Source organism: Salvelinus alpinus, chromosome 11 (genome assembly GCF_045679555.1).
Source record: "Salvelinus alpinus chromosome 11, SLU_Salpinus.1, whole genome shotgun sequence".
Lineage (NCBI taxonomy): Eukaryota > Metazoa > Chordata > Actinopteri > Salmoniformes > Salmonidae > Salvelinus > Salvelinus alpinus.
Window position 1 is genome coordinate 59524208 of NC_092096.1, and position 23831 is coordinate 59548038.

Below are 23831 nucleotides of genomic sequence, written 5' to 3' on the forward strand. Positions count from 1 at the left end.
TACTTACTAATGGTGGCCTAATCCAGATGACTCGTTTTTGAAATCATATGAGCAAAAAATATTTCATTTTATATGGAATGCTAAACCAGACAAAATTAAACATGCCTATTTATATAATGAATATGAGTTTGGAGGGCTAAAATTATTAAATATTAAAGCTTTAAACCTCTCATTAAAAGCTTCACTCATACATAAATTATACTTAAACCCCAAAATGGTTCTCCAGTAGATTATTAAGAAAGGCTCATCCTTTGTTCAAAAATTGCCTTTTTTTGTCTTCATACAGATTTTTTCCGACAAATTGGAAATGAAATTTTGTTTAAAGTATTGCCCTTTTTTCCACAAGCCATACAAAGCTGGTTACAATTTCAGTTATATCCTCCAGAAAAGATAGAACAAATATTACAACAAATGTTATGGTTAAACTCAAATATACTGATTAATAAAAAAAACATTCTGTCACGCCCTGGCCTTAGTTATCTTTGTTCTCTTTATTATTTTGGTTAGGTCAGGGTGTGACGACGGTGGTTTGTGTGTTTTTGTCTCGTCTAGGGTTTTTGTACTGTCTAGGTTTTTTTTGTAGAGTTATGGGGTTGTGTTCATTATAGGTGTTTATGTAAGTCTATGGTTGCCTAGATTGGTTCTCAATTAGAGGCAGGTGTTTATCGTTGTCTCTGATTGGGAACCATATTTAGGCAGCCATGTTCTTTGGGTATTTTGTGGGTGATTGTTTCCTGTGTCAGTGTTTTGTGCCACACGGGACTGTTTCGGTTTGTTCACGTTTTTGTATTTGTGTTCAGTTTTCTTTATTAAAAACATGGACACCTACCACGCTGCGTATTGGTCTGATCCTTGCTACACCTCTTCAGAGGAAGAGGAGGAAGACAGCCGTGACACATTCTTTATGGATTTTTAAAAACATTTTAAAATTATATTTATTAATGATATGAGTAGAAACGGAGAAGTTATGTAACATATGCAGTTATCGAAAATGTATGGGAATATCTGCTCAATCCAAATTTACAACCAACTAATTGCAGTATTACCACCAAAATGGAGGCAAGTGGAAAAAGGAGAAGTGGGGAACTTGTTTGCCTGCCATATATTAAAGATATAAATTGGCTGAAAGGAACTGGCATAAATAGAAAAATATACCAGTTTCATCTTAGGGCAAAAATGTTGACAGCTGCGCCATACAGGTTGCAAATAAATGTGAGGAGATTTTTGATGTACCAATTCCGTGGCATGTGGTTTATGAATTGATACAAAAAACTACACTTGATTCAACATTTTTAGTTTTTCAATTTAAATGATCATATAAAATTCTTGCCACCAACAGAACGCTACATATATTTTTGGGCATACAACAATCTCAGCTCTGTAGATTTTGCTGCGAAGAGACAGAATCAATTGTTCATTTATTCTGGTATTTCCCATATGTAGCTTGTTTCTGACCACAGGTTCAGGAATGGTTAGAAAAATCATAACATGCACCTAAAATTAACCTTACAAATAGCAGTGTTGGGCGATTTGGAAAGCCATAGTCAGTCAATAAATAATATACTAATACTCATAGGAAAGGTTTTCATCTTTAGCTCACAATCTGTGGATACTATACGATTAGAAAGGTTCCAACACTTTGTAAAACATCACAGCACAATTAAAAATATATGGCACATGGAAACCAAACGAGGGTGGTCTATGGTGATAGGTGGGATGGTCTGAGAGTGGCTGAGGGTTGGGATTAAAGAGCTTATGTTTGGTCATATATTATTGGTATGTGACTGCTTTATATAAAAGTTACATTTTTTATTTTTTTATTTCACCTTTCTTTAACCAGGTAGGCTAGTTGAGAACAAGTTCTCATTTACAACTGCGACCTGGCCAAGATAAAGCAAAGCAGTTCGACACATACAACAACACAGAGTTACACATGGAATAAACAAACATACAGTCAATAAATACAATAGAGAAAGTCTATATACAGTGTGTGCAAATGAGTTAAGATAAGGGGGGTGAGGCAATAAATAGGCCATAGTGGCGAAATTATTACAGTATGGCAAATTAAACACTGGGGTGATAGATGTGCAGAAGATGAAAGTGCAAGTAGCGGTACGGGGGTGCAAAGGAGCTAAATAAAATAAAATAAATAACAATATGGTGATGAGGTAGTTGGATGGGCTATTTACAGATTGGCTATGTACAGGTGCAGTGATCTGTGAGCTGCTCTGACAGCTGGTGCTTAAAGCTAGTGAGGGAAATATGCGTCTCCAGCTTCAGTGATTTTTGCAGTTCGTTCCAGTCATTGGCAGCAGAGAACTGGAAGGAAAGGCGGCCAAAGGAGGAATTGGCTTTGGGAGTGACCAGTGAAATATACCTGCTGGAACACGTGCTGCGGGTGGGTGCTGCTATGGTGACCAGTGAGCTGAGATAAGGCGGTGCTTTACCTAGCAACGACTTATAGATTATCTGGAGCCAGTGAGTTTGGCGACAGATATGAAGCGAGGGCCAGCCAACGAGAGCATACAGGTCGCAGTGGTGGGTAGTATATGGGGCTTTGGTGACAAAACAGATGGCACTGTGATAGACTGCATCCAATTTGCTGAGTAGAGTGTTGGAGAGTATTTCTAAATGACATCGCCGAAGTCAAGGATCGGTAGGATAGTCAGTTTTACTAGGGTATGTTTGGCAGCATGAGTGAAGGATGCTTTGTTGCGAAATAGGAAACCGATTCTAGATTTAATTTTGGATTGGAGATGCTTAATGGGAGTCTGGAAGGAGAGTTTACAGTCTAACCAGACACCTAGGTATTTGTAGTTGTCCACATATTCTAAGTCAGAACCGTCCAGAGTAGTGATGCTGGACCGGTGGGTAGGTGTTGGCAGCGATCGGTTGAAGAGCATGCATTTAGTTTTGCTTGCATTTAAGAGCAGTTGGAGGCCACGGAAGGAGAGTTGCATGGCATTGAAGCTCGTCTGGAGGTTAGTTAACACAGTGTCCAAAGAAGGGCCAGAAGTATACAGAATGGTGTCGTCTGCGTAGAGGTGGATCAGAGACTCACCAGCAGCACTGGGTAGCCAGGTGGAAAGCATGGCCAGCTGTAGAAAAATGTTAATTGAGATTCTCAATTATCGTGACTTTATCGGTGGTGCCAGTGTTTCCTAGCCTCAGTGCAGTGGGCAGCTGGGAGGAGGTGCTCTTATTCTCCATGGACTTTACAGTGTCCCAGAACTTTTTGGAGTTAGTGCTACAGGATGCAAATTTCTTTTTGAAAAGCTAGCCTTTGCTTTCCTAACTGCCTGTGTATATTGGTTCCTAACTTCCCTGAAAAGTTGCATATCGCTGGGGCTATTTGATGCAAATGCAGTACGCCACAGGATGTTTTTGTGCTGGTCAAGGGCAGTCAGGTCTGGAGTGAATCAAGGACTATATCTGTTCCTGGTTCTACATTTTTGAATGGGGCATGCTTATTTAAGATGGTGAGGAAAGCACTTTTAAAGAATAACCAGGCATCCTCTACTGACGGAATGAGGTCAATATCCTTCCAGAATACCCGGGCCAGGTCGATTAGAATGGCCTGCTCGCTGAAGTGTTTTAGGGAGCGTTTGACAGTGATGAGGGGTGGTCGCTTGACCGCAGACCCATTACGGATGCAGGCAATGAAGCAGTGATCGCTGAGATCCTGGTTGAAGACAGCAGAGGTGTATTGGAGGGCAGGTTGGTTAGGATGATATCTATGAGGGTGCCTGTGTTTATGGATTTGGGGTTGTACCTGGTGGGTTCATTTATAATTTGTGTGAGATTGAGAGCATCAAGCTTAGATTGTAGAATGGCAGGGGTACCATGTATATAAAATTTATATGTAAAATGTAAAATGTAGCAGAAAATATGTTAAAAACTAAGATATTTGTCCTCCGAAGAGGAGGGATGGTGGAGGGGTTAATAATAAAAAAATTAAAAATAAAGAAAATAAATATAAAAAAAATATATATATAAAAATAAAATACAAATTGTATGGCACACCGAATGTTTGCTGAAGAAACTATCCCAAGCGTAGAAACCGATGACACTGGCTATGATTCATTATGATATAATTACATTTTAGGATTCAATCTAATTTTGTTTTCTTAGACATTTAATGTAACAGTAGGACTAATTCAATCGAATATGGTTTCACCTGTTTAGCCTACGGACTTATCAACACCATCATGCTCTGTGAGGACTGGTTTGGCCTAGCCACTCATCCAGCACATTCACAGAGAAATTCGACTTGAAATGTCCGAAACCCAAGGCAATACCAAGGCAAGGATCCTACTTTGTTCAAGGTTACAAATCAATCAAATCTAATTGTATTTATCACATGCGCCGAATACAAGAGCTGTAGACCTTACAGTGAAATGCTTACTTACAAACCCTTAACCAACAATGCAGTTTTAAGAAAAAAGAAGTGTTAAGAAAGTAGTTACTAAATAAACTGAAGTAAACAATAAATAAAATGACAAATAATTAAAGAGAAAGAATAAAATAACAGTAATGAGGCTATATGCAGGGGGTACCGGTGCAGAGTCAATGTGTGTGGGGGGCACATGTTCATTTAAAATTCAAGCAGAACAGAAACATTTCTTCACACAACCATTTCCTGGAAGCTGATTTTTTCATTCTTATCAACAATGCTATTTGAAAAACATTTTCCTTTTAATGATAACAGCGATTTACTGCAGTTAAAAAGACAATCTCTGTTATGATCTTACATGCTGAAATTAAGGAAACAACCATGAAAAAAACATGCTAAAACCACATTTTAGTGAAATGTTGATCTAACATTACAACATTTTTGGGGGGTGGCAATTTGGTGTTTTACAGGAAGCACATGATGTGTGTCCAATAATTCCCCCTATCCTCCCCCATCACCTCCTCCTCCTCATCATCATCATCATCATCCTCCTCCATCTCCTCCTCTTCCTCCTCCTCCTCCTCCTCCTCCTCCTCCTCATCATCATCAGTAAAAGCTAGATCCAAATCAATGCACATTTAAATATATGTATGCAATAATAATGAATGTCAGAAAAATAGGAATCTTATTTATTTAATTATAGATTCATTCTTTATTCAAATAAGATTTCATGACATAGTATGGAACTCTCAATTAGTTTCCCATACCCATTTGACCCTTACTGCACACCGTAACTGTGTTTTTGGCAGATCTGGACCAGAGGTACAGTCTGAAAATATAGATATTGGTCATAGAGAATGATAGAGATCTCTAGTGGCCAAAAAATATATTTTAGCATGGGCAGCGCCATTGAGAGCTTCCATCATTTTAATGTAGTCTTACATCTTCATTGGCTGATCCCTCCTGGTGACCCTGTTGTAGTCAGATGTCCAGATGTCCTCTATCTATCTCTATGATATTGTTTTAACTTTTTTAGCTTGAAATTTTAAATCTGTAATGTAAAAGTATAGAAGTTTTAAATACTGTATCTTTTCTGTTTAGTTCAACTGGAATATGCTTTCGTGTGCACTGGTGATGTTGCAGAAGTTCTACAAGCTAGCTAACATTATTTAACAGTGGCCAGCTAGCTAACTTAGCAAGCTTGACAAATGCATAAAATGTAGTTATAATTTACACATACGCTCTGTTAGTTTGTACTGCCAACTGTGCGTGTTCTTTGCAAGTTATCAAGACCTCAACATTTTTAACCTAGCTGAAAGTGAAAGTGATCTAAGACAAAGTTAGCTGTAGCTTGATAGCTAGCTAGCTCAGCTACATATATTTTGTATTTGCAAGCATCAACAGAGGAAGAGACGAACCGAGAGGTTTTACTCCGCCCAACATCTGTTCACGAAAATATGCCCACAAGGTGAGGATTTTTTTTTAATGGAGGTGAATGAGAGAGTGTCGAATTTGATAAATATACAATGTACTTGCTAATTTGCTACATGATGCTTATTTGATTGAATAGAAGTTTCGTAATTGTTAGGTTGTTACGAATGGACTGATATAAGTGGACCCACAAGGCATTTCGGCAACTTACCCAAACACAACTTTATATCGGCGTTGTGTCTGTTGTCATTAAGGACTCATCATGGATATAACCCATTTTAGCGGGGACATTGCAATTGGGGGCTTCCACCATTTTAAATTAGTCAACTGGGTGGGGATTCCTATGAGTTGGGAGCAATCAGCCAATGAAGAAGAAAATTGACTACTTTAAAATGGATATAGACTCAATGGCGCTGCCCATGCTGTCCCAGATGCAAATGGCACAGATACAAAGTCCTCTACCTAGCTCTATGGCCTGTTGTTCACACGTATCCGCCCTCTCAATGGCTAGAATGGTCCCACCAGATCTCACCTCTTAACGCCTGCCTTCCATCTTTGAGGACATGTATTTCCGTTGTTAGAGCGGTCACTTGAATATCTTGTCAATATAATAGACAATCTTTGGCATAAGGGACCTTAGTTCTGTTCCAGGAAACTCATCATGATGTTATAGATATACAGTGCATTCGTGAACATTTTCAGACCCCTTGACTTTTTCCGCATTTTGTTACATTACAGCCTTATTCTAAAATTGATTAAATAGTTTTTTTCCCTCATCAAACTTCACACAATATCCCATAATGACGAAGCAAAAACAGTTTTTTAGAACATTGAAAAAAAAAGGAAATCACATTTACATAAGTATTCAGACCCTTTACTCAGTACTTTGTTGAAGCACCATTAGCAGTGATTACAGCCCCGAGTCTTCATGGGTATGTCGCACCAAGCTTGGCACACATGTATTTGGGGAGTTTATCTCATTCTCCTCTGCAGATCCTCTCAAGCTCTGTCAAGTTGGATGGGGCGTGTTGCTGCACAGCTATTTTCAGGTCTCTCCAGAAATGTTCGATTGGGTTCAAGTTCGGGCTCTGGCTGGGCCACTCAAGGACATTCAGAAACATGTCCTGAAGCCACTCCTGCATTGTCTTGGCTGGGTGCTTAGGGTCGTTGTCCTGTTGGAAGGTGAACCTTCGCCACAGTCTGAGGTCCTGAGCACTCTGGAGCAGATTTTCATCAAGGATCTCTCTGTACATAGCTCTGTTCATCTATGCCTCAATCCTGACTAGTCTCCCAGTCCCTGCCGCTGAATAACATCCCAACAGCATGATGCTGCCACCATAATGCTTCAGCATAGGGATGATGCCAGGTTTCCTCCAGACGTGAGTCTTTGCATTCAGGCCAAATAGTTCAATCTTGGTTTCAACAGATAAGAGAATCTTGTTTCTCATGGTCTGAGAGTGTTTCGGTGCCTTTTTGCAAACTCCAAGCGGGCTGCCATGTGCCTTTTCCTGAGGAGTGGCTTCCGTCTGGCCACTCTACCATAAAGGCCTGATTGGTGGAGTGCTGCAGAGATGGTTGTTCTTCTGGAAGGTTCTCCCATCTCCACAGAGGAACTGCTCTGTCAGAGGGAACATCGGTTTCTTGGTTGACTACCTGACCAAGGCCCTTCTCCCTTGATTGCTCAGTTTGGCCAGGCGGCCAGCTCTAAGAAGTGTATTGGTGGTTCCAAACATCTTCCATTTAAGAATGATGGAGGCTGCTGTATTCTTGGGGACCTTCAATGCTGCAGAAATGTTTTGGTACCCTTCCCCAGATCTGTGCCTCAACACAATCCTATCTCGGACCTTTCCTTCGACCACATGGCTTGGTTTTTGCTCTGACATGAACTGACAACTGTGGGACCTTATATAGACAGGTGTGTTTCTTTCCAAATCATGTCCAATCAATTGAATTTTCCACAGGTGGACTCACATCAAGTTGTACAAACATCTCAAGTATGATAAATGGAAACAGGATGCACCTGAGCTCAATTTCAAGTCTCATAGCAAAGGGTCTGAATAGTTATGTAAATAAGATATTTCTGTTTTTTATTTTTAATACATATGCAAACATTTCTATAAACTGTTTTAACTTTGTCATTATGGGGTATTGTGTGTAGGATGCTGAGGATTTAAAAAAATGTAATCCATTTTAGAATAAGGCTATAATGTAAGAAAATGTGGAAAAAGTCAAGGGGTCGGAATACTTTCCAAAGGCACTGTATATATACATCAGTGGAGGCTGCTGAGGGGAGGATGCCTCATAATAATGTCTGGAATGGAGTATTATGGCTGTGTTTGACACCATTCCATTGATTCCATTCCAGCCAGTATTATGAGCCATCCTCCCCTCAGCAGCCTCCACTGATATCTATTGTGTCTCTAGTAACCCCAGGCGCAGCGGTTAGACAGCTAGCTAAATTAGGCCACTATACAGTCAATGCTACACTGTTGGTAGAGTTTGTGGTGACTCTATCAAATGTATCCCATTGAAAATGTAAAGAGAATGTCCTATGTGTTCTGCCTGCCTTAACCAGTAACTAAATCGTTTTGGAGGACAAGCAACCAGCCATGGATTATTCTCCTATCCACAAGCGGCAGGACTGTCACTTTCAAAGGCACAGGATTGACCATTTAAACAATGTAACATGGTTTACACTAGCAATGCCGAGCTAGCAGTACAGGTCTGTCTACATTGTTAGTGAACAAGTTAAAGGCAGTCTAGAAACCCCTGGAACAGTTTCATTTACATGTGTTTTGCTGAGTATTATTCCTCTTTGAGTTTGGAAAATGTGCTATGAAGCACAAGTGAAATAACATATATTTTTATACTATCTGGGGGTCACAGCTCGACATAGACATTACATTTAACATTTTAGTAGAAACTCTTATCCATATCGACTTACAGGAGCAATTAGGGTTAAGTGATTTGCTCAAGGGCACATCCAACAGATTTTTCACCTAGTCGGCTCGGGATTTGAGCCAGTGACATTTCAGTTACTAGCCCAACGCTCTTTACCGCTAGGCTACCTGCCACTAAGCTAGACTAGACTAGCAAGGTGAACATTTGAATGTCGTCATTTCAATCCATAAATAATTGAACACCATCTGTCTTAGGCCTAATTCAACAACCACAAATGTGTTTTTCCACTCAAAGAATATGAATGTTAGTTTATTCCTCTAATTGCCCTGTATCCACATTTAACTACACACCGCACACAATTTTGTTCTACATTTTAATCCCTTCACAACAAAATGTAATTTTATGGAACCGAACACCTTGTGCAGTGTAATAACATTGTGGTGGATTCTATCCTCTTTATAACACAAAGTCAAAGTCACTTAACAAAGAAAGGCCTACGATCAGGCTCAACCATAAACACCAACTTGTAGAAGACAGTTGTCAGAAGTCTACTTTTATCATTGAATATAATGACCTTACCGGGTCGTAAGCTTGGGCTGCAGTAGTGTGGATGCTGCTGTGGCTGCTTTGTTAAGTCGTTGGGAGTGAATGTTATAGCTGCGTCAGAGGCTGTGAATTGGCTGTTGCACACTGTCGGCCTGTCACTTATCAGCACTTTAATATAGGGGGAACGGGTGGGGCTGGGGTGGGGTAGGGTGCAGTATGTGTGTGTGTGTGTGTGGAGGGGGGGGGTCGCTACATTGTCTCTCGTATCCCCCTCTGTTCAGATAACATGCAGATCTCCCTCTGGCTATCAGCCAGCCAGGCAGCCAGGGTTAGGCCCTGAGAGTTACCATCTGGTGGTCAGTCCACTCCACTCGTCTGTCCTCTCTGCCTCATTGTCCTTCTATAATGGGAAGACAACCTGAGATGGTCAAAGTTGCAATGCATTCAATGTAGCAACTAGCAAACTGCTTAGGAGCTTGTCATCTTTCTGTATTTGGGAAGGTCAAGGTGTCTCGTGAACAATGCATTAAATTCATTCAAAATTATGTCAGTGGCTGTAGGCCAGTGTCACCTGTCAGAGCTTTAGTTTACACTGCAGGGGTCATCTTTCAAATGGATGCAGGTACAGTACCTGCTAGGGGGCTGTTCTTCATTGTAGATACACAATGCATTAGGTAAGTTGTATATGACACAGCAGATGGCTAGAGTTTGGCCATCGCTACTATTTCATAGGTTGTCATGTCAGTCCACTGGGAGCTAGGAGTAAAAATGTAGTGTAAAATATATCTTTGAAACATGGCCAGAAAGTTTGGTTTTCCAGACAATAATCAATAATCTTTGTTTTGTTGTGTACTTTTGTTTCCAACAGGAGAGCTCCATTCTATTTGAGTTTTAAGTTATTTGAAAGCACAAAAACAGGATTATTTATCTTCTAGGCCTAATCTTTCTCTCTCCCTCCCTCCCTTACAAGCAGGCATGGCCAGAAGCCCTGTGATGCCGTGGTGCTCTCCACCAGGTACTACACACACACACACACACACACACACACACACACACACACACACACACACACACACACACACACACACACACACACACACACACACACACACACACACACACACACACACACACACACACACACACACACACACACACACATACACACACACACACACACACAGTCAAAACACATAATTATTAAATTATTAAAATGTTGTTCTCCTGCTACGACAGCCTCCCTGCCCCACCCTGTAGAGGTCTTAACAGATCTTATCCATACTGTCAGACATGTCCCTCTATCTCTCTGTGGTTCAACACTGATAAGGACATCCTGCTACACAGCATTGTCATGTCATACTGTAGAGCAGCTGATCACGTTAAACTAAAAGTCATTTTGAAACTCAACCTAGCTCTCCTATAAGCCTTATTGAGACATCACTCAATCATATAAATCATGTTATATTATTTGCTATAGGAAGAAAAGAAAATACAGTGCACTCCACGTGTAGAATCATCACTATGGTTACTATGATTCACTGTATGACACTGATGCGTATGTTGTTGTTTATTTTATTTGTATTCTTTTTTACACCACTTTCATTAAGGTCTGTCACCATGTCAACACTTTTAACGATGGTAATTTATTTGAGTCTGGGCACCTTGCCCTGTTCTCTTTACATTGTTCGGACACACCATGGGCATTCTGGCTGTAAACAAGGTGATGACAGTCATTTCACTGAGGAAGGGACACTCTGTCCTTGCTACTCCCCAGGCTGCTGCTGCTGACTATTGATCTTGCTTAGGTAATGGCCTTCACAGCAGGAAATGGAACGTCAATCAGCTTGTGACCTTTCCCGCCTCGGATATTATGGCATGCGCCGTCTAACATCATTGTGTAAATGTACAGTGTTCTTCTATTACTGAGTCAGCCATGAAGCGTGCGTTGAGACTGAGAGGGACTGGTTGGTATTTAATATCCCAGATGAAGAGGGATGTGTCTGGGTGTTTGTCATACTGACTCGGACTGTCAGTCCTCAATGTAAAATAGTATATTTTGGGGTCAAATTAAAACATAACAGAGATGCAGTGTTTGTATAGTGCTCTGTGGGCCAGTGTTTAAATGCTTTTCAAAATGAAGATTGGAGCTGTTTCTTCCCCATGTGCACTCATCAATATCATGAAGGTCCTCGACACAGTATACTGTAAGTAAGTGGTTCCCAACCTTTTTCAGTTACTGTTCACTAACTGAATTTATCTCTGCCCGGAGTACCCCTGAAGTACCCCCTCATGTGCATTTTACTAGTAGGCCTACTGTCTCATGAGTCTTCTCAAGTACCCCCTGTGGATAGGCCAAGTACATGGGTCCAAGTACCTCTGGGTACTACATGGGAACCACTGGTATAGGTTAGAGGTAGTTATATCCCTGACCTTATTCTTTTTTTCTTCTGTTTATTGTGGACAGAAATGTGCAGGGGTTGATAAAAGTGATAGGAAGGTTTCTCCAGACGCAAGTGGACCAGAGAGACAAAGGAGCAAGCTTTCACTTGTCCCTACTCCATCAGGTCAGTCCACTTTACTTGTCCCTACTCCATCAGGTCAGTCCACTTTACTTGTCCCTACTCCATCAGGTCAGTCCACTTTACTTGTCCCTACTCCATCAGGTCAGTCCACTTTACTTGTCCCTACTCCATCAGGTCAGTCCACTTTACTTGTCCCTACTCCATCAGGTCAGTCCACTTTACTTGTCCCTACTCCATCAGGTCAGTCCACTTTACTTGTCCCTACTCCATCAGGTCAGTCCACTTTACTTGTCCCTGCTCCATCAGGTCAGTCCACTTCACCTATCCCTACTCCACCAGGTCAGTCCACTCCACTTGTCCCTACTCCATCAGGTCAATCCACTTCACTTGTCCCTACTCCATCAGGTCAGTCCACTTCACCTGTTCCTACTCCATCAGGTCAGTCCACTTCACTTGTCCCTACTCCATCAGGTCAGTCCACTTCACTTGTCCCTACTCCATCAGGTCAGTCCACTTCACTTGTCCCTACTCCATCAGGTCAGTCCACTTCACTTGTCCCTACTCCATCAGGTCAGTCCACTTCACTTGTCCCTACTCCATCAGGTCAGTCCACTTCACTTGTCCCTACTCCATCAGGTCAGTCCACTTCACTTGTCCCTACTCAATCAGATCAGTCCACTTCACCTGTCCCTACTCCATCAGGTCAGTCCACTTCACTTGTCCCTTCTCCATCAGGTCAATCCACTACACATGTCCCTACTCCATCAGGTCAGTCCACTTTACCTGTCCCTACTCCATCAGATCAGTCCACTTCACTTGTCCCTACTCCATCAGGTCAGTTCAATACACTTGTCCCTACTCCATCAGGTCAGTTCAATACACTTGTCTTTACACTATTATACAGTATCATCATCCAGTCTTGGTCATTCCCTGTGAAAATGCCACACAACTTTAGTAAGAAGAAATATTATTTGAAAGGAGAATCTTAGAATATATATGATACTATACAGTATATTTGAATTTTAAGTCCACTATGTAATTTTTAACCTTTATTTAACCAAGGCTGGTCAACAGTAGTCATTATAGGGAACAGGGTTTCCTTTGGGAAGTATAGAATTATTTCCCTTCGGAGCGATGCTAGTAAGTTAGCATACCAACCCCATCCATAGGATTGTTCTCTGGCCGAGCCGTCCTGTTGATAGGGATTCATATCTAATTTGGGTAACATCAACCTACTCTGATGGGCTGTTAAGGCCCAGCTCTGATTTAATTTCATAGTGGAGCAATGGACCATGAATCATGACCCCCTCAGGCGTCACCATAGGTGTCAGGAATAAGGAGCATGAATTGGGGGTAGGGTCGAATTGCGTCATGGGGGTACAAAAGGCCAGCATCTACTCCTACACTAGTGATCTGGGGCCGTATGTATCAAGATGTCTCAGAGTAGGACTGCTGATCTAGGATCAGGTCCCCCCTGTCCATGTAATAATATTAAATATAGACGCTTGATACATACAGCCATAGAGTAAGTAGGTGTGCACCTTGAGCCATCTAACCAGCATACAACTCTCCAAGACAGATATGGTGATTCCGGTTTTGAGAATGAATGGATATGAACCACCAGGGGTAGAGGAATCTGGAGGCCCGTCAATACTAGGCATGATGAAATAAAAATCTCTTAGCTATACCCAGAACACAAATGGATGCTTTTCTCAGAGTTTGCAGAGAGAACCCTCCTTTCCGTCCCCAGGTCTTTGATATGCACCTTTGCCAAGATCCCGGGGCCTCTGTAATCAGTTACAGAGTGGCGGAGAAATACACCGAGTTAGGCCTATCCTTTTATTTATTTATTTCTCCCTCCCTCCCTTTTGTTTTCTCACAGCATCCCCTTGTCTTTCTTTCCATCCCTCCCTTTCTCTATATTCCTCCTTTCCCTCCTTTCCCTTCTTTACATCTCCTCTCCGTCTCGCTCCCTGTCATTCCCTGGTGAGAAGATGAATATGCCGGGGGCACCAGGGTGGCGCCGCAGGCCCGTCATTGGTGGACCAGCCTGGTTTAAATGCCAGGCCGGTTTAAATGCTGCAGGATTTATGAAGGATACCCACTAGGTGCCCATTGTTGACTGTCTGCCCGCCGCTGCCCCCGTGCAATCTGCCACAGAGACACTAAGCCACTTAACTACCCAGCGGGACCAGGAGGAGGGGGATAGGGAGGTTCAGGTGGGCCGCATTCTCCCAGGATTACGTCCTGGGTATGTCTATCTGTCCCATTAACCTCCTTGGTCCCTTGCAACCAGACAGGCTTCTCCCGTGCATCTGACCGATTTCCGATTCAGACTTGTTGTGGCACTAAAGCTGTCGGGTCTCCCTCACCCCAACCCCCACCTCCTTTTGTGTGTTCTGGGTTCATCTGGGAGTCAGTGTAACCTGCACGCATTGCCAGACAGGTGTGTTCTTAAACGTACAGTCCAAAGTTAATGGGACAGTTAAAGGGACAGTTTTTTTTTGTCAGAGGTATTCTGACCTCATAACTGGTCTAATGTGGAGATGTGTTCATGTTGCACGCCATCAGGCTAGATCCAGCTGTATGCCTCAATCCCAAATGAATGGAGAAGATAAGCACTATCTTCCTAATTCTATTCAGTACTTACATTTTCGATTCATTAGGATTTAAGCTATATAACTCATACAGACTTTCTACACCACCATTGCCATCAGATGGGGACTCATCTCGACATTAGATCACTTTGATATCTGAAAACATCTGACAAACTTTGGTTTTGGAGCAAACAGTCCCTTTAACGCCCCGCTACCCTCCAACCCAGCGCTCTCTATTCTGCCACTGCCAGTGAACTTGCAGTTCAACAACGGCAAGGTCAGTCTTGTCAGTTTCGCTCCCTCCATTGTCTGGCTGTGAAAGCAGGTAATGGTGGGTCTGTCTGGCCTGTCTAGAGAGAAAGAAGAAGGTCTGATGGATGAGCCGCATTGAACTGGAGGCCGAGACAAGCCACAGGGAACCTGAGGACAGGGATAGAGAGATGGTCAGACAGATTAAGCTATGGGACGCGGAGGGAGGGGGGAGGTAAAGGGAAGGGGGACGCTTTGTCCCTAAGAGTCTGTGGCAGGCAAGCTGGTAAGTCACGCTCTCAGTTAACAGAGCGAGAGACAGACTTCCTTCCCCCGGTGTTTCGGGAGCACTCAGTGATGCGTGCAATGATTGAGGTGGGGCAGTGGTCAAGATCATGCCTGTCTGTCTGCAGGCAGGTTCTCCTTGCCACTCTTCAAGTGTGTTGATTTAACCTCAACCTTTGGTTGGTTCAAAGGTCATATCCAATCTCTCTTGACATTCAGATTTATGATTCTAAAGAGTGGGATTCCTTGTTATTGTAATCCATGAATCACTTTTCATGAAAGGTTCTTTGGGGTCTTCAGCTCCACCAGGGGTTTGGAGTTTATCCACTTTTCTTCAACCACTAGACATTCTTTTTTATCCCCGGGAGCTTCTCTTCTGACCTAATTGAACATCATTGTGGATTGTTGTGACTGGAAACACCACAGGCCCTCTGTTTGCCAGTGGGCCCGTGGCCAGATCTTAGCCCGGGTACAGTCTGTCTGACGCCAGCCCTTCCCCAAACCCCAGGTGGCAGGGAGAGGTAGGGGGAAGACGGGGGTGAGGGGCGAGGGCAAGCATTAGCCTCAGAAGAGGGTTATTTGGCTTTGGCGCTCTTCCTGGTAATGTATTTTTGCCTCTTTGTTTTGCCGTCCAGTCTCACAGCAGACAAGGCAAGATCCTGTTACAATGATAGCCAGGCCATTTGTAGGCGTTGACAGGAACTTTGTTGGTTAGAAAGGCTTCCTATGTTAACCGGTTTCTTGTAAAACCTAAACTCCATTAACCTGTGCTTGAGGCTTAGCACCTACATACATTCAAAGTTCTGAAGCTTGGTGGTCAGAAGTGGATCCAATGCCCCGGAGGAATTTCTGTACATTTTGGACAAATCAAGTTACACATAGATTTGTAGAAAGAAGAAACGTTAAAGACTTTGGTTATGCATGTTTTTAAGGCTAATCAGCATGACAAAAAACTCCTAGCTTACTGTTTAAAGAACAAAAAGTGATAGCCTACCTTAGGCCTCAAAATAAGTTATTCAGAAGAACATCTGTCTGACAAACTCTTAGCCGATGAAGCCCAGAAGCCTGTCAGTCACACACATGTCTTCAAGGCCAGGCGTCTGCTAGCACGTCATATTCCAGCATTTTCTTTCACACACACAGGCATGAACGCACACACACACACACACACACACACACACACACACACACACACACACACACACACACACACACACACACACACACACACACACACACACACACACACACACACACACACACACACACACACACACACACACACACACACACACACACACACACACACACACACACACACACACACACACACACACACACAACCACCCAGGGAAAGATTAGGAGCCCAACAAGTGACCATAATATCTACAGTATTACCCACTGTGCTGTAATATAATGATATAACTAAAGAAGAACAGAACACATGAAACCATTTATCCATATGTCTTCGTTGGATGCAATGGATGATGGTTCTTCCTGTTTCCACGTGTATGTTTTTATTTATCAAAGCATATGTGTCACATTAGCTTTCAAGCTAAACGCCAGCAGACCAGCACTTTTCCCATGGATGTGAAACCTGAAATCCTGACCGTGTTGCATTGTCCTCAATGAGATGAAACAGGACAGATAACTGATTATGAGTTATTGTTTAAAAATGTCTAAGCCCAGACATGTGGGCTGATAATACACTGAGACAGTCCCAAATGTCACCCTGTTCCTGATTTAGTGCACTACTTATGAACAGGGCCCATAGTGCTGTAGTCAAAAGTAGTGCAATATATAGGGAATATGGTTATTATGGTTATACTGGTTATACTGGTTATTTACAGCATGCGAGCAAACGTAACTCGTCTTCACATATCCATGGAGATTGCGTACCTGCTGGTAACCCAAAGCATAGCCAAACTAACAAATGAATGTGTTACAGGAGCAGCCCCCATCCACACACCACCGTGCTGGAAAACTGGCCCGACTGCTGGCCCGTTCTGCTGCTGGAGATTGATGACTTCATCCAGTGGGCCGCTGACAGGTTAGCTAAAGGGTTTCCGGCCTTGGCCAGACCTGGGCCAGGGGCCTTGAGTGGCCGATAAAACCTCCACAGGAACCAACTAGAAGAGAGGCCAAACTGCTCTCCCTTCTAACATTTCAAAGTAATCTGGTTGTACAGCTGGAGCGTCCTCCATAACTCATGACTGTCAGCTGGCTAACCTGTGTGATGTTTGTTTTTCTTGGAGGCATGATATTATCTACTTGAAATATGCTTTAAAGTTACATTTTATGACATGGATGTGCAGGTGTGTGATTAACATTGAATTCTCCTGTCAGTTTGTGTGTGTGTGTGTGTGTGTGTGTGTGTGTGTGTGTGTGTGTGTGTGTGTGTGTGTGTGTGTGTGTGTGTGTGTGTGTGTGTGTGTGTGTGTGTGTGTGTGTGTGTGTGTGTGTGTGTGTGTGTGTGCGTGCATATAACACTTGCACGTGTGTGTGTGTGTGCATGTAGGGGTGAGCCTGCGCACGTGACCATATTGGCTCCCTTCCTGCTCTACCTGTACTGTGAGCTCCAGCGGCTGCCTGAGTACGCCCTGCTCACACACAGCCTCCTCGGGGACCCTCCAGCAAGGGGACCACACCCAGAACCAGAACCAAGAAAAGAAAGAAGACCAGGAAAAGGAAGAGGACCCGGGACAGAGCCCTGTGGTACGCCATAGAATGGTTTGCTTTCTCTACAAGCTGGTACCTTACATGCAGGTGAGACAAGATTGATTTCCCTTTTTATTATTTTGAGGCAACACACTGTGTAGACATGGACCTGTGAACATAATGTAGCACGGCACAACACAGTACACGACACAATAGGTGAAAGACAAAACATATAGCAGGTATGATGGAACCATTGACGCGACCTGTGTTATGTCTATCTCTAGGTGGACTGTGTGAAGGCGGTGTTGGAGCTGCGGGGCTTTTCGTGGAGGCCCTGAGCCCGGCCCTGGAGGGTTCCCTGGGGGAAGGCTGGAGTACTCAGTGGTCCCATCTGGCCCTTCAGCTGCTGTGTGCCTGTCAGTTTAGCAGGGACTGCAGACCGCTACTCCAACTACTGCACCAGCTTCTCCCAGCCCGTACAGAGGCGTGGCAGTCACACAAGACGAAGTAGACCAGGGCTGCATCTCACTAGTCTTAACCCACCTCCTCTTCTTCATATGCACTGATCAGAAAACAGTTTGTGTGAGTTCTAATGAGATCAGCCTTTTGCTTTTCGATGTTGCACCACTGTTTATGGTCATGCCATATTGCTGACTCTCAGTATAAAAGAATGAAGAACCCCCAGCAAACAATTTCCGCAGAGACAGACACAAAGCACAGCAGCTCTTTAGCTTGTTTTTCTGCCTGCAGCTGTGGAAGTTTTGTTAAGGTTCTGTCTACATTGCCCTGCCAGGGTATCCAGATCCGACTCACTGTGTGATCCTAATCTCTTCAAAGCATTGGATGGGGAGCGCACACAGCTCCAAAGATTCCTCTTGTTGTCAGAGACTGAGATGGAATCTTTTGAGCTCAGTGTGCTTACGATCCCTGCGTTGTCAAGACCCCTTGAGGATCTGTTTGTAGTCCCACTTCCTCTAAAGTGTGTGTGTATATGTGTGTTCGCCTCTATGTGTGTGTGTGTGTGTGTGTGTGTGTGTGTGTGTGTGTGTGTGTGTGTGTGTGTGTGTGTGTGTGTGTGTGTGTGTGTGTGTGTGTGTGTGTGTGTGTGTGTGTGTGTGTGTGTGTGTGTGTGTGTGTGTGTGTGTGTGTCTGACTATGTGTGTGTGCCTGCATGTGTGTGTGTCTGACTCTGTGTGTGTGCCTACATGTGTGTGTGTGTGTCTGACTCTGTGTGTGTCTCTAGGAGTTCCCGGTAGAGGAGATGATAGTGGGTTTGGCTTCTCACACTGGGTAATGACCCAACGCTATATCACTCTCTCAGCCTCCTCTCCTTACACACACTGTTACCTCGCTTTGTCCCTGTCTCTTATCTACAATTACTTCTATCACACACCTCTCTCTCTCTCTCTCTCTCTCTCTCTCTCTCTCTCTCTCTCTCTCTCTCTCTCTCTCTCTCTCTCTCTCTCTCTCTCTCTCTCTCTCTCTCTCTCTCTCTCTCTCTCTCTCTCTCTCTCTCTCTCTCTCTCTCTCTCTCTCTCTCACTCACCTCTCTCTCTCTCTGTCTTTCACTCATCTTTCTCTCTCTCTGTCTTTCATTCACCTCTCACTCTGTCTTTCACTCATCTCTCTCCGTATTTCACTCAGCTCTCTCTCTCTCTCTTTCACTCACCTCTCTCTCTCTCTTTCCCTCACCTCTCTCTCTCTCACTCCTCTCTCACTTTCTCTTTCACTCACCTCTCTCTCTTAAGTAAAAATACTTAAGTTGTTATTTTGGGTATCTGTACTTTACATGACACCCAAAAGTACATGTTACATTTTGACAGGAAAATGGTGCAATTCAGGCACTTATCAACAGAACATCCCTGGTCATCCCTACTGCCTCTGATCTGGAGGACTCACTAACCAGAGAACATCCCTGGTCATCCCTACTGCCTCTGATCTGGTGGACTCACTAAACAGAGAACATCCCTGGTCCTCCCTACTGCCTCTGATCTGGTGGACTCACTAAACAGAGAACATCCCTGGTCATCCCTACTGCCTCTGATCTGGCGGACTCAATAAACACACATGCTTAGTTTGTAAATGATGTCTGAGTGTTGGCGTGTACCGTTGGCTATCTATACATTTAAAAACATCTAAAATAAATGTGCCATCTGGTTTGCTTGATCGGACCCTTTTTTTTTTTAAATGCCTAAAATGACATACCCAAATCTAATATAAGGAATTTGAAATGATTTATACTTTTTCTTTTGATACTTAAGTATATTTAAAAACAAATTATTTTAGACTTTTACTCAAGTAGTATTTTACTGGGTGACTCACTTTTACTTGAGTCATTTTCTATTAAGGTATCTTTACTTTTACTCAAGTATGACAATTGAGTTCTTTTTCCACCATTGCCCCTTTGCTAATATAACAACCTCCACTCTTCTGGGAAGGCTTTCCACTAGATGTTGGAACATTGCTGTGGGGACTTACTTCCATTCAGCCACAAGCGCATTAGTGAGGTCGGGCACTGATGTTGGGCGATTAGGCCTGGCTCTCAGTCGGCGTTCCAATTCATCCCAAAGGTGTTCGATGGGGTTGAGGTCCGGGCTCTGTGCAGGCCACTCAAGTTCTTCACACCGATCTCGACAAACCACTTCTGTATGGACATCGCTTTGTGCACGGGGGCATTGTCCTGCTGAAACAGGAAAGGGCCTTCCCCAAACTGTTGCCACAAAGTTGGAAGAACAGAATAGTCAAGAATAGTATGCTGTAGTGTTAAGATTTCCCTTCCCTGGAACTAAGGGGCCTAGACCAAACCATGAAAAACAGACCCAGACCATTATTCCTCCTCCACCAAACTTTACAGTTGGCACTCTGAATTGGGGCAGGAAGCATTCTCCTGGCATCCGCCAAACCCAGATTCGTCCGTCAGACTGCCAGATGATGAAGCGTGATGCATCATTTCCAGAGAACGCGTTTACACTGCTCCAGAGTCCAATGGCGGCGAGCTTGACACCACTCAACACTTGGCATTGTGCATGGTGATCTTAGGGTTTTGTGCGGCTCCTTGGCCATCGAAACCCATTTCATGAAGCTCCTGACGAGCAGTTATTGTGCTGACGTTGCTTCCAGAGGCAGTTTTATGCGCTACACGCTTCAGCACTCAGTGGTCCCGTTCTGTGAGCTTGTGTGGCCTACCACTTCGCGCCGGAGCCGTTGTTGCTCCTAGAAGTTTCCACTTCACAGTAACAGCACTACAGTTGACCGGGGCAGATCTAGCGAGGCAAAAATTTGCTTTGACTTGTTGGATAGGTGGCATCCTATGACAGTGTGTTAACAAAGAGGGAGACAACGCGGAAATAAAGAAATAACAAACATATTTATTGAATAAAGTAAACTATATCCAAGTAACAATGGTGTGTGTGTAGTCAGTAGTGTAAGTAAGTGGATGCGTGCATCGATGGGGATAATGAGGGGTGTTGAGAGGTGCCAAAACAAATGAATACAAAGAAGCCCAAAAATGCCACAACCAAAAACAACAGTATGTCTGCATTGAGAGAGTCTCCTCAGTCTATGGGGGGGAAAGATGTATTTATCCCCGGGACACACCCAAATCCAGGTGTGTCTCATTTCGCTGACGACCCTCCCGGCTTCGCCCACCGACATCCTATTAAGGAAAACAAGAGCAAAGAGAAAGAATTCGGCAGACCGAGTGGGAGGGTCGTCACACAGTGCCACGTTGAAAGTCACTGAGCTCTTCAGGAAGGCCATTCTATTGACAATGTTTGTCTATTGAGATTGCATGGCTGTGTGATCGATTTGATACACCTGTCAGCAACAGGTGTGGCTGAAATATCCGAATCCTCTAATTTGAAGGGGTGTCCACATACTTTTGCATATATAGTGTATCTTTATCCCCTGCAGCTCTGAGTCAGGCCCCCCCAGGCAGACCCTGCACAGGCAGCTACTGGAAACTGCATACTGGAACCACAGTTATTGAATTTGACTGTTCAACAAAAAAAACAAGTTCAACTCTATGGCACACAGAAATATTACACATACAAACAATGAGAAACAAGATTTTTTCCCCTTTTGGATAATTTGCCGGCCTTGTCGTGTACAGAACGGTACACCATAGCAAATTGTTTTGGAACAGCTTAGTGCAAGCCTTTGATTCTATAATTGCTCCCTGAGCGCCTGTAGTTCTGCTAGTTAGGTGGGGAGAAGTAGGTTATTGATAACTGTAGTTCTGCTAGTTAACGGAGGCCAGTAGGTTATTGATGCCTGTAGTTCTGCTAGTTAACAGGGGCCAGTAGGTTATTGATGCCTGTAGTTCTGCTAGTTAACAGGGGCCAGTAGGTTATTGATGCCTGTAGTTCTGCTAGTTAACGGGGGCCAGTAGGTTATTGATGCCTGTAGTTCTGCTAGTTAACGGAGGCCAGTAGGTTATTGATGCCTGTAGTTCTGCTAGTTAATGGAGGCCAGTAGATTATTGATGCCTGTAGTTCTGCTAGTTAATGGAGGCCAGTAGGTTATTGATGCCTGTAGTTCTGCTAGTTAATGGAGGCCAGTAGATTATTGATGCCTGTAGTTTTGATAGTTAACAGGGGCCAGTAGGTTATTGATGCCTGTAGTTCTGCTAGTTAACGGAAGCCAGTAGGTTATTGATGCCTGTAGTTCTGCTAGTTAACATTGCCTTGTAGCAATGTGTGTGTGTGTGTGTGTGTGTGTGTGTGTGTGTGTGTGTGTGTGTGTGTGTGTGTGTGTGTGTGTGTGTGTGCGTGCGTGCGTGCGTGCGTGCGTGCGTGCGTGCGTGCGTGCGTGCGTGCGTGCGTGCGTGTGTGTGTGTGTGTGTGTGCGTGTGCATGTGTGAGTACAGTATAGCATGTTTGTGTCATTATAGCCTGTGTTTGTGTTTGTACATGCATGCTGTGTTTTGTTACCCCATATACAGTTTTTATCGGCAGATTAATTTCTTTTTACACTATTGGCTCGTAGGTTGAACACCCCCTGACCCTCTGACCCCCATATCTCTCAGTAACTTTGAGGCTAAATCCCGACACCACCATCTCCACTGTGGCTGCCGCAGTGTACAGAAACCAGGGTGCTGCCAACACAAGATTTTACAAGCCAGAAACATAAACGCGCTAGGCTAGTACCTACAGTATTCATGTCCCTGTATTCAAGTCTCTGTCTTGTCACTACAATGCTAACTAGTAGCATCTTCAGGCACTGCAGTGATACAAGTGAAGGAAAGATCAGATGGTTGATTATTGTGTTGGAGAACACAGGTGGCCATTACCTCTAAAAGGAGAGAAAATGTCCCCCCCCTCTCACTGTCCTCCAACCCCACCCCCACGATAAGCCATGCAGATGTTTGGGTTGCTAGGCAACAGGGCAAGGTCCAGGCGAACTGGGAGCGATAAGTACGTTATGCTAATTTAGGCGTAGCAGTGGCAGAGCCGGCGCTCTCATGGAGCCGAGGGCTCAGAGACAGACCCCTTTTTTCCTTCTTCTACCCCTGAAGGAAGGAAATTAGAAAGGCAGGAAGGAATGGAGGAAGGAAGGAAGAAAGGTGAAGAGAAGGAGCGGAGGAAGGAAGGAAGAAAGGTGAAGAGAAGGAGCGGAAGAGTGCTTTTAACCTCTTTGCTCTGGCACGAACATTCCTGCCTTCATATTATGAATTTGGTACCCTGGCACACTTCCATTGGTGCGTTTAAGAGGATTCCCCAAAAATATAATTAACTGAAAATAGATCTTTCACAGAGCACTAAACTTAAGTCCATAGCCTCTAATGCCAACATTCTGGGATGAAACCAGAGGTTTTTTTATTTGGCATTTTTTATGATTCTACAGATAACAGACAGAATAGGTAGAGGGCAGAACACACACTGATCCCCTACCAAATCAAACCCACCCAAACCCCCCATGCTCTAACAGAGCCCCACCCCCAAACCAGACTTAAAGCAGGCATGATATACAGTGAGTAATATAATCAAATAGTTAAAAAAATACAAAGATATTATAAAATAAAATGTTAAAAGAGTAAAAATAATGATCCACATTCTAATTTGGGTTGGTTCATGGAGTTGTGAAATTAGCTGGGTCCATGTCTTCTACAAAGGATAGGAAAGGTTGCCAGATATTATAAAATGTAATTGCAGATTCTCTAACGGAGGAGCGTATTTTCTCTAGCTTGAGATGTTGCATAACTTCCTTTATCCAATGGTTAAAAGTAGGAGGAAACTGATCCTTCCACTT

At 43.5% G+C, this 23831-nt stretch overlaps 1 pseudogene; it reads left to right on the top strand.

Moving 5' to 3' along the window:
* Positions 1-11631: 11631 nt before the first annotated feature.
* Positions 11632-23831, top strand: part of LOC139533348 (focadhesin-like) — a 32088-nt pseudogene continuing 19888 nt past the window's right edge.